Genomic DNA, 12,880 nt, shown 5'->3' with positions numbered 1-12,880 from the left:
GAGCCACAGCAAAACTCTGGGTAGTGTTGGGCAGGGCTCAGGAGCACAGCTTTGTCATCAGTATAGCTTGGACCACAGCCCTTGCCATTGCAGCTGGAAATTACAGCCTGCAGATGACATGGTTGTACTACTAGAGGGTACAACTACCTCTGATTGGGAGTACAGAAAGGGATGAGCCTGTTGATGAAACAGAGTTGGGCAGCATGGTGTTACAGACTCGAAGGACACTGTCCCAGCCCAGTCTGTGCATATCTGACCTTGTGCCCAGAATGCTCATTCTCACTTAATTTGAAATGAAATGCCTGAGGAGTCCAGCCTGTCTGCAAGAACTGGTAAACATTCCTACTAAGCCAATCAAGACTGCCTGCAGACCTCACTCCTTTATGCTATTTGGCCTCCTTAAACTAGCTGAAAAACATATCCTTAACACTAGGTTTCAGCTATATACAATTGAGGAATAGCGACTTCTGAGGATATTCACCAAAGCATTCTCTACAGCCCCTCAAAAGTGTGGTTCTAATATTTTATGCAGATTCTTAAGTGTTGCTAGAATAGAAATATATATCACTGTCATCCCCAGTTTTATGAAGAAAGAACAGAGGTGAAGGCAGTTGAACACTGACATGTTCTCTGAAAGAGGAAACACTCAAAATTACGAGTCACTTTTTAAAGCTGAAGCTTAAAGGCTTTCATTTATGTATGCGTAACAAAAATACAGATGTAAGTTCCACTGACTTGGGTAGGAAGAAAGACTCCGTATCTGCCAATACTCTGGACAGTACTGACTGTCTTAAGATTGCAGGCTACTAAACCCACATAATTCTTCAATATGAGCTGTGATTAGGGAAACTTCCCCTTCTACTCTTTTCTTTATAGCTCTTAAATACAGAAATGTTGGTAACTTAAAAACGCAGTCATCAGAATGATGTCTTTCACAGTGTCCTAAGGAGAATCAATTAGTACATTGGCATTATTAATCATAATATAACATTAAAGATGCAAGTGTCTTGCAGTGCAATTTACAGTTGTAAAGAGAAATTTATCTAATTCTTAATTAACCAAGGGTTGGGTTAATTTGTGCTGTGGGTAGGTGTCATGGTTGAACCCTGGCTGGCAACCAAGCCTCATGCAGCTTCTCACTCACTCTCCCTCACCCAGAGGGATGGGGAGGAGAATCGGAAAGGAATGTAAAACTCAAGGGTTGAGATAAGGACAATTTAATAGGTAAAGCAAAAGCTGTGCACACAAGCAAAGCAGAACAAGGAATTCATTCACCACTTCCCATTGGCAGGCAGGTGCTCAGCCATCCCCAGGAAAGCCGGGCTCCATCACATGTGAAGTTTACTTAGGAAGACAAATGCCATAATGCCAGATGTCCCCCCACTTCCTTCCTCTTCCCCCAGCTTATATACTCAGCATGATGTTCAGTGGTGTGGAAGATCCCTTTGGCTAGTTCAGGTCACCTGTCCTGGCTGTGTCCCCTCCCAGTTTCCCGTGCCCCACCAGCCCTCTCGCTGGCAGGGCTGAAGAAACTGAAAAGCCCCTGACTTACTGTAAACATTACCCAGCAACAACTAAAAAAATCAGTGTGATGTCAACATTGTTCTCACACTAAATCCAAAGCACAGCACTGCACCAGCTACTGAGAAGAAAATTAACTCTGTCCCAGCTGAAACCAGGACAGTCTCCATCCCTTATTCCATACCATTTACATCATGCCACACTTTCCAATACAACCTCATTAACCACTCACCTTTCCCGTCCTTTGATATAATACACAGGTATCATCCTCCTAGTCTATGGACCACCCCCGTAAAAATGTTAATAAAATGTCCACAAATGTCCACAGAATGTCTGTTGAGTTCATTTAGTTCATGAACACGATTTCTTCTGGTGGTCACTCAGGAGAGGAGAGGTTGTGTGTTGTACGGGGTGATTGGTCACCAAAGCCAGCTCAGGTCAGGTCACTGCTGCACTTGCACTGCTTCTTGTAAGGCTTGTCCTCCAATGGTTCAGGTGGTTCCTGCTGCAGTCTTTCCTATAACATGCGACTCAAATAATGAGTTACAACAATTCAAAGGTATTTCCATTACAGTCTTCACCTGGTCCCTTGGGAACAGCCCATGGGGTTTAACATTGCAATGAACTCCTCCCCTTGCTCCTTCTAAGGCTTAGAGCCATGCCATGGAATGCAGGTGCTCAGTGGGCCACTTCTGGTAAGCCCACTTTGGACTTCCCCACAGACTGCAGTCCCTTAGGGTTGTACCTGCTGCACGTGGAGCCTCAGCTATGACCCACAGTCTCTCCAGGGGTATCCCTGCTGCAGCACAGACTCATCCACAGCCACAGTCACTTCGAGGTGCATCTGTTCCAGCACGGCCTTATCCATGGTCTGTGACCATAGACCTGCTCCAGGGTGGCCTTACCCACAGCCACAGTCCCTTCAGAAGTAAATCAGCTCCAGCATGGCCTTATCCCTGGCCGCAATCCCTCCAGGGGTGTTACTGCTCTGTTGTGGGCTTATCCATGGCCACATGCTTTGAGGTGCTCCAGCATGGCCTCATGCACAGCCACTGACACTTCAAGGTGTACCTGCTGCACCATGGACTTGTCCACAGCCAGAGAGGCTTTGATGTGTACCTTCTCCAGCGTGGACTTGCCCTTAGGCCACAATCCCTTCAGAGGCATACCTGCTGTGGCATGGACTTATCCATGGCCACAGACACACTGACGTATACCTGCTCAGGTTTGGACTTATTCATGGCCACAGGGGCTTTGGGGTGTCCTGCTCCCATGTGGACTCATCCACAGGTCACAGTCCCTTTGACTCGAGCTCACACTGGAGTTCCAGCCTGTCCAGCAGAGCAGCACAGAAACAGCAGCCATGCCCTGGCCACCTGCCAGCCCCGGCGCATCGCCATGGCTGTTGCCAGAATGTTCCCAGGCACAGCACAGTGAGTGATAAGCAGTGCAGCAGCACAGCAAGCAGCGAAAGCAAGGAGCAGCCACTAATGAGCACTAGAGTCTAATATACAGTGAGGCAAGCATGCCCCGTGGCAAGCACAGGAGCCTGCCAATTCAGAGCTAAACAGCAATAGCAAGCATAAATTTGAATTAGCACATTCCAGTCAAATCTGTTGTTATCTTGAACCCTTTGAGCCCCATGTTGGGCACCAAAAAGGACTGTCATGATTTAACCCTGGCCGGCAACCAAGCCCCACGCAGCCGCTCACTCACTCCCCCTCACCCAGAGGGATGGGGAGAAGGATCAGAAAGGAGTGTAAAACTCAAGGGTTGAGATAACAACAATTTAATAGGTAAAGCAAAATCTGTGCACACAAGCAAAGCAGAACAAGGAATTCATTCACCACTTCCCATGGGCAGGCAGGTGTTCAGCCATCTCCAGGAAAGCAGCGCTCCATCACATGCTCCATCACATGTGAAGTTTACTTAGGAAGACAAATGCCATAATGCCAGATGTCCCCCCCACTTCCTTCTTCTCCCCCCCCCCCCCCCCCCCCCCCCCCAGTTTATATACTCAGCATGACATCATATGGTATGGAATGTCCCTTTGGCTAGTTTGGTTCACCTGCCCTGGCTGTGTCCCCTCCCAATGTCCCATGTCCCTCCAGCCCTCTTGGCTGGCAGGGCCCAAGGAACTGAAAAGTCCTTGATTTAGTCTAAACATCACCCAGCAACAACTAAAAACATCAGTGTCCTATCAATGTTGTTCTCACATCAGAGCCAAAACACAGCACTGTACTAACTGCTAAGAAGAAAACTAATCCTATCCCAGCTGAAACCAGGACAACAGGAAGTTCAGATTATTGCCATTTCAAGCGGAAGAAAAATAATTACACAGAGATATAGAGTAATTTATTTGTTCTGTATTGAATAGTGAAAAAAAATACCAGCTGTAATTATACAACCTGAATTCCTTTATTTACAGCAGCTGAACAAAATATCTGACGAGATGTGTGGCCTATATCAATAGCATAAACATTGTCTAGAGTATGGGGTGTGTATTTGTAAAGCAACCAGTTTACTGCAAGATGTATTGTTTATTTAGCACAAGTGTATTCTTGTTTATCTAAGTATTATTTAGCTAGAGATAACATGGTTATTACTTATCAGCTAAAAATAAATTAGTGTTTACAATTCTATGGTAAAAACATCATGCTAAGTGCTAGCTAAGAATGAGTTGGTTTGAAACTGTTGTTGTAATTAAAAAACAGTAAAATATACTGCTCTGTAGATAGATGAATTCTTTGTAATGAGGGTGGTGAGGCACTGGAACAGGTTGCCCAGAGAAGCTGTGGATGCCCCATCCCTGGAAGTGTTCAAGGCCAGGTTGGATGGCCTTGGCTTGGGGGTTGGAACTAGATGCTCTTTAAAGGTCGCTTCCAACCCAAACCATTTTATGATTCTTTGATAAGAGGCTTTTTCCTTTATTGCTACCTTTCATCACTTCCTTAGTGTCATGATGTACCAGGAGTACACTAGAATTCTTGGTGTAGGGTCATGGGACTGATTCTTCTAATCAGCAAGGGGAATAATTTGCAGCCTTGAAAGTGATATTGCAAATGGTGGCTTCATCTCCATTTTTTCTACTTGGTGTGTGCTATCTGTCTCTAGATGTTTCTCTTTAGTTTTGCTTTCTATTTTTTTGCTGAGGGAGGAGATACTAAAGTTTGAAAACTTGCTTAAGTTTTGCACTTTTCTTTTTCACTTCTTTTAGAACTTAGAACCCTTAGTACAAGACTAAGAGTTTCATAAGGCTTGTTGCAGTGTCAGTGTGTGTTACATACTAATTAACTGTTTTTTCACAACACAAATAATGTAAATGTATTTAAGAAGCTACTGTAATAGTTTAGTGATTATACTGACATATGGAGAGAAATTTTTTTTCCTATTATGTTTAGCACATTTGGTTTTGTAACACGAACCCTACATAGAGACCAGTAACTACAAACTTTACTACACAACAAAATGTAACAATGTTAAGTTGTTACTTATACTTTATTTTATTATATATTATTATTATATAGACATATATATACAAAATAATTATGTATTAACTTTGGTTAATATATCCTCAAGGCATGAAGAGAGCCTTTAATGCATTTAGTAAGAGCTCTCTGTATTTGATCTGTTTCTGTTTTGCAGCTACCTATTCTATGTGCTGCAAATAAAAACGAGGGGTGACCATCTGTACGTCAAGAAGAGCAAATTATATGTGAAGACACTGTTTAGTTGCTCAAAGTGCCACTGGTTTGAATCTTTCTTTAAAGAACTAAGAAGAAGCAAGCCTCTCACCTGAAGAAATCACTACTTAAATAGATGAGACTGAGTCAAAAAGCAAATAAAAGCATTCCAAACTGGCCAAACAGACTTGTCTTGTATCTTGTTAGCAATAAGGCTCTTAGCAAGTAAGCTAATTATCTTTAGTGTTTAAATTATAGTGTAAACTAGATCAGAGGATTAAGAGATAAGAATGTGAAGAAAAGGGAAGGTGATCTCATGGAGCATTCATGCCAAATTATGCTTTGTTATTTAAGACTCCTGGTGTCTTACAAGGTAAGCAAAAACTTTCTTAAAAGCTTTAGATACCATTCTTTTTTGCTTCCAGCTGAGCAATCTAAAACTTTTCTTCCCCCTGCCCCCCACCTCCGCTGATGGTGTAGGCAAAGCATACTGTAGTTCCCAGCTGCTATTTCTGTTTTCTGTGTTGATATAGAGCTGGGTGTGTACTTAGCAGTGGATTCAGTTCAAATGGCTCTTTTATGTATGGCAATGTTGACATTTAGGTACGGTTAAGAATTGCCTTCTTGAGGGCAGTAGATGGTATAATATATTTGCTGGAGGCTAATAACTTCAGCTAATTTTAGTGCACACTTGGAAACAGATTTCTTTTATTTCCTGATATATAATTAAGAGTAGCGTCATATCAGACATATCTCTTGTGCCTCTTTGCTAGAGGGATCAATTAGGAACCCAGGCCATACAGAGGCACATTTGATTTTTTTTGCAAGCACTTACACTTGACTGACTGCTCATATCCCCATGACTACAAATCCATTGCCCTTGCCTACCCTTCTCCCTTTCAAAATGGATAAAATGTGTTGTTTAATTATCTCTTATTATTGTGTGTCCAACGTATGTACCAAACTTGGATGAAGTAAGCCACGGGTTTCATTTAGTAAGGCTTTCCTGAATAAATTATTTAAATAACAAAAAGGAGTCCAAAAGTAAAGTGTCTAATGGTTGTCATGTGAATCCTCTGTCAGGAACTTTAGAGATCACAGCTTTCCAGCTGGCTTTCCTAAGAGGGCCTTTAAAATTCTCTCCAGTGGAAATAATGTGTTTGGTTTGTAACAAAAACTTCCACGACAGCCAGTGAAATTCATGCCAGAGCCGAGGTGAAAGGCCCAACCCTTGAAAACTTTTTGGGTCTGGAGTTCATGTGGATGTCAGTGTGAATCCTGCACTTGGCACTTTAAGAGCTGATCCTTGGCTTAAGGCTCAAGAATCTGGCCCCCGCTGTATCTTCCAGTGTTTAAACAAAAAGCTGTTTTTCTTCCTGCTGTTTGCATCATAATTGCATTATTTGCTTCAACAAAGATGTCAATCTGCTTCAGAAGATTCTTACTTCTTGATGAAGCTATTTATTCTTTCCTTATTTTTCAGTTGCTATCCTCAGTTCTGTTTATACATACATTTCTAATACAGTCATTTGTTTATGCACAAAACTAGCAGTAAAAGTGAAAAACAGATTAAAAGGGGAGAATACAAATACCTTAAATACACTTTAGTCACAGGCAACCATAAATAAAATTGTATTAACATATCAGCTAAAACACAACTTCTCCAACTGAAACATCAGTAAATGTAAAAAAAGTGTTATCTTTATTTCCAGATTTGTGGAAGGTCATTTAAATTAGTTCCAGTTTATGTACTATTGTTCCATTACACCATCATCTTTCATGTTATAAGTTAGGATGCGCAATATCCTTCTGTCTGCAGCTAAAGATTTTGAACATAAGAGCTAACAATAATGTACAGGCAAAAAAATGTTAAAAAAGAAAAAAAGTCTGACTGCATTCTCCTCAAAACTTTTTTTTTCATTTTATTTATTGTTACTTTATAAAATGTTTACAACAATTTAAATTGGTTTCCTTGATGTTGATTTTCATGCATCAACAATTAGTTAAAAGCAGCTTCTGCCATTTCTGCGTAGTACATGAGTCATTATTTTTTCAGACTGAATTGACTTCCTCTTGTGCTCGGTCCTGAAAGAGTGATCAACAGCGACTGTTTAAAAGTTCTCATTAGGCACTTTAACGTTCAAGCTGTGGTCCTGCTGTGGTTTCTGAGGTCTTGACATGGGACTGTAGTGATTTCAATATTGGTTTGATCATACAAATAAGTTAGCTAGGTATCATAACAATCTGTAAAACTTACTCGTCTCTATGCTGCTGCCACTATTAATTCTACAAAGGGAAATTCTTTAATGTACCAATAGTTGTTGTTTGAAAAGGTCAGAAGAGTGAAGAAATCTGGCTGACAGTCCAAGTGGGATCAGCTCACTGTCCAGAATTCCCATGCCAGCAGGAATCAGTTCTTGCTAGTCTGATGTGCGTGTCCCTTTCTGAGTGGTTATAACCGCTGTTGCTTCTCTTAAATGGAAAGACCATAAGACAGAAAAAAATTAATCAGAACTTTTTGGGTGACCTTTGTGGATCCCATCCTACTTCCCACCTGCTGCTTAGTAGGGTGCTAATAGCTAAGGCAGGTGAATCTAAGCAGACATTCTGTATTTATTTAGTTATTTACACAAATGTGTAAAATGTCTTTTGATTGGCTTAATCTGTTGGCATGTTTATTCTATTCTAAAAATGTCTTCTTCAGGAAGTATAGTCCACTTGGGAGATGCATGCGTAATTTATTCTTTTTCCTAATAAATTTTTCATATGAGCAGGGTGTGTCTTTAGCTACTTTGGAATGCTTCTTCTGTGGCCTGTGCCTCTGTGGTCCTTATAGCAGTGACTTTTGAATAAAAGCTTTAATAAGATCCTTTTGAAAATCTTTCTTTTAATTATTTTTCCTTGTATGTCTGTGCAGCTGTATTCTAACTAGATCATTGTAATTCAGCCTCTGTTTCCAACAATGTAATAAGGAGCTTGTTCACACTTGAAAGTTAATTCTCATTAAAATACATGTAAATTTAATTTCTGTAGCTATTGCTGAGTAACTCCACTTGTGGATGTGCTTATTTGAACTGTGCTTATCTGAAATAACTTTCAAATAATGAGACTTAAGTCAGAATAAGGGATAATTCTGCATGAAAAGACATGTAAAAACACAGAAGTTGTCCAGAATATCTATACCTGATATTGTGGACAAGCTGTGAGAAGTCTTTTAGTGTGGTACTATTTTAGCTTTCTATGGGAATTTCAGGTGATAAAAATTTTTAAGGTCTCTGTTGTTATCTCTGATGTCACTTACCTTACAGAGGTTTTATTAAATGTGAAATTGAACTAAGAGGACTGCTTTCTTTGAAGAAAATTGATGGTAATTTTCTAGAGTAAGTTATTTACTGGCTTCCAGTTCCAGAATAAAGCATGAAGAACAGGCAATCAACAGCTGGCTTGCTGTGCCAAATGATGGATAGACAAGTCTTTGCACTTGGGAGGTGATACTGTCTGTCTGATACAATTTACATTGTATAATCCAAAAAAATGAGTTCATACTTCCCTCAAGTTCTAAAGAGTCAGAGTCCTAGACAGAATTTTCCCATGTAAAGGGAGAAAGCTGTCTGTTGTTGGTGTAAAAATTCCATTTTCCCATGTAAATCATCTCCTTCTGTGCATTGTAGAGGCATTTGTGGGATCTATACAGTGGTTTATTTCTAAGCATAGTGTGCCACAAAATTTGGTCCTCCATTTTTGCAGGATATACTAGAACTTGCACTGAAAGGCTTGTAAAAGATGGAGAGAATGGGAAAATAGCATGTCATGGGTGCAGAAGTCTCTGTTATTAGTTCTCCTGACTATTTGAATGACGTGTCAACCTGAAATCACAAGCTTTCACTAAAACATTACTAGTTCTCCTTCTGGTACAAACAGAAGCTTGAAAATAGTTCTCCTGTACCTAAAAGTTCAAGTTCAGCTTAAAAAGATCCCCAAGTGTGCCACCCTTGAAAAGATTCTGAGTCAAGAGCTACCTTTATTTGAAGCTGGCAGTGCTGAAGTTACCACTGGCCACTTTTTTCTAATGCTTCCCATAAATGCTGCAATGTTTAGCCTGTCCACCTTCAAATTAACAGTGCACGGCCTGTACTTGAAGGGAGGAATGTGGCTGTATCATTTTTCTCAAGTCTAGGTGAAAGAAAAGCACTTTTCCTGTTGAAGCTGTGGCTTGACCTTGTGTTTTCTTCTCCAAGCATTTAGCGTCATGTGGGCTTCTAAAAGCATGCAGAAATACTGGACAGCACTTTGAGACAAGAGGCAAAAAAGTGTTGAAACAAAAAAAAGCAGTGGAAATTTGTGTTGACAGAAGCAATTGAGAAAATGTGATTTAGTCAGAACTCTGGGGGTAACCTTGTTCACAGTGCAGTGGAGATCTCTGAGGACTATAAATACTTCAGATATAGGTTTAATACTGTATCTTAAAGACAGTGTTTCCAACAATTCAGCCTGACATTGTCCTGGCATCTTATTTAATACCACCTCAGTGGTAAGAATACAGCCTATGGAGTCACTAGTGTTAATGCCTGCTGTCTACCTAGCAACAGGTGCTATTTGGCAGTTACTTGTTACCTTAAAAAGAAGAAACCATACAACATACATTTTGTATAACTTACACTTCATAATCTTTCAGATTTAATAGTCTTCCAGAGAATTAGCATAATCAGCAGTACTCAGAGGAATAAAGAATTTGTGAAACTCTAATGCCAGGACTGAGATAAATCCATCATCTCTGAGTGTGCAGGAAGAACTAGTGGGGGATCCACTTTTCATGTACCTCTCACATGAATATGTCTCAGCTGCAGGCTCTGTGAGTCTCTTCCTTCACTGAACTTTGTAAGAACATCCTGAACCAGTGGGAGTCCAAATGAGGTGGCATCACAAAGAAAACAGCCATGATTTGGGGAACTGGTGTTGAGGTTGTACACATAAGGTTTTCTTTCTGCCAATCTTTTCTTCTCACTTGTTTTCCTCTGCTCCAGTGTGGTTTATGCATGGGTCACAGTTCCTTTGACGGAGTTGCTGCCCTGACGTATATTGTCCATGACCCGGTCCTCATGGCGATCATCCATGGCCTGTAGCCCCTCAGGGGTGTCCCTGCCTTACTGTGTGTCACTTGTGGGCCACAGTCCCTTCAGGGCATCCCCACTGTGGGCTGCAGTCCCTTCAGAGGTGCACCTCCTCTAGCGTGGAGCATCTCTGAAAAGCACACATCTCCATCAGTGCCCTCAGTCAAGTTCCTGTCCATGTGTCTGCTCTGGTTCTTGTCTCCCAGCAACAGCCACTCTTTCTTAAACAGGTCTGAACAGAGGGCACCATGTAGTTGGTTGAAATTTTGGTGTGTGATGTGGGGTGCACACTGGTTTCAGAGCCAGCTGGAAAGGGCTGTGACTGCACAGGGCAGCTAATGGATTCCTCCCTGCAGGGCACCCTTGCAGCCTTTGGCTGCAGAAAACCTGACATTTGTGCCCCCTAACAGTCTCTCGACATAGCATGCTGTGCTCCTGCCAGACCAACCTTACTGAGTGGGCTCCCAAAACAGTCCAAGGTAGTTCAGGGTCCACTTAAATAGCAAACTGTTTTCCTGCCTTTTGGTTTGTTTATCCTGTGGTTGTGTGCTGTTACTTGACATCTGTGAAATGCTTAAAACTGAAATAGAAACCAATTGCACTTCTTGTTTGTTAGTAGCCAAGTCTCTTTTGAAAACGGCTCCTCTACAATGTCAGTGTCCACTGGACATAACAGTTGAAAACAGGAGCAAAAATTAAAGCAAACGAAATTGAAACTGAGGGTATTCAGAAATTAAACGTGTTAATGATTTGTCACAAAACTGGCTGTCTTTGAAGGTATCTGCCTTCAGTTACCAAAGATGAGTCGTGCAAATCTCTGAGTTAGTATGAAAGCTGAGGAGATGCTTTCTTTCATGTCTAGCTTGCTAGGCAAAAATTGTTATTCTTTAAGATAACAAACTACTGACAACAATCCATCCCTGTCATCATCACCTCATCAAAGACTGGTGTAATGATTTATATCTGAAGCTTGTGGTAGGCACCATCTTTACTTGGTGTATATGCTGCACTTAATTTTCTTTGTATTAAAAATATTATATAAAAAAATACTAACAGTAGGTTGCTGTAGTTCTCAGAATCCTTCACAGTCTCTTATTCAACTTCTAGTATCCATGCAAGAGCCCTTCATCTATTTTTCTTCATTTGCAGCTTGGTGCAAAAGCTGTGCTCTCAGGAACCATGTAGTTAGAAAGCTCTGGACAGATGAGGAAGGTTCTTGGAAGAGGTCACTTGGCTGTGGAAGGAGCAAATGGGTGAAATAAAAATTAATTTAAACTTGCAATTTGCAATGCTTAACTGCTAGGAAAATATTTTCTGTGTTACTCCAGACTGAATTATATTAATGGAAAGGTCGGGAATGAAAGAAATCAGCAAGCGAATGAGAATTTGGACATATTTGTCTTAAATGTCCACCAGGGACACGCAGAGAGCAGGATCCACTGGGAAGTATTCACTGAATGTCCAAAAGACTTGAAAATGTGTAGGAATTGTGATGACTGCCTTACAGTCACTTACCACTTACAGGAAACAGAAATAAGGATAATTGTGCTCATTTTAATTGTTAATTAGACATAGAAATTTGAAAGGAAAATGGGACTTTTTTTTCCTAAGTGCCGATCACAATTAGTCAATAAGGAGCCGATTTTTTACTGTTGAGAGAGTCTGAAGACATCTGGGTTCCAATAATCATTAACTTTGAGAAATAATTGGTCTCAACAAAATGAAAATCACACTGGTGTATTTGTTTTTGTATTGTTCTTGGCTGGTACTTTTTGTTGTCTGACTTGCTTCTGTAATAGCAAGGGAAGGGGGACAAGTCTGTTTCATGTCAGGCTTAGCTTTAACTCCTGTTGGGGCTCTTTCATTTTTTGTGAGTTCCTTTTAGAATATGTTATGTAGGTGTTTAGCAATGTCCGCAGAATGTGAGTATGGTTTCTCTTAGATGGGATCATTTAAAATACTTCTGACTTCTGAATTGAACACTACTTTGAACATGAATAAATGAAAATTCATTTGAAAGGTAAAGGGCCTGAAGTGAAATTTTAAAAAAATTTAGTTCACACTGTGGCCTTTTTATGAAAAAACATCATAGGACCTGTAACCCATCCTACGGTGGGCTTAGAAGGGTTGTCTATAGAAGCACCTTTGAGTACAAACTCCTCTTAACAGTCTTTTGAATGTGGAGGACCATGTTCGAGATCAGCACAATGCACCCTTACAGATTAACCACTTGGTGTCATGAATGCGTAGCCCAGCGTTGCTCAGATGTTGTGATTGACGTCAGTCAAGCTGAATGTGGCTAACACTGTGTAGGTTTATTTTTAAGATGTGGCTTCAGCAAAAGGGTGGCTCTTCTGTTTCTTCATTCTTAATTTTCTTTTCTCTTTTCCAATGTTTAGGTTTTCATGCTGAATTTTCTCCTGCTCCCCATCTTTATCTTACTCTTTAGCTGCATATTTTGGTTTGCTAAAATGCTGGTAAAACCAAATCCTGCTGGAATGTGTTTGGCAGGAGTTGTGTGCAGGAAACATAAGCCTTTCCTGGGATATTTTCTGTGTTCAGAAT

The sequence above is a fragment of the Falco peregrinus genome, chromosome Z, assembly GCF_023634155.1.
Source record: "Falco peregrinus isolate bFalPer1 chromosome Z, bFalPer1.pri, whole genome shotgun sequence".
Classification (NCBI taxonomy): domain Eukaryota; kingdom Metazoa; phylum Chordata; class Aves; order Falconiformes; family Falconidae; genus Falco; species Falco peregrinus.
This window is presented reverse-complemented; position numbering follows the sequence as displayed.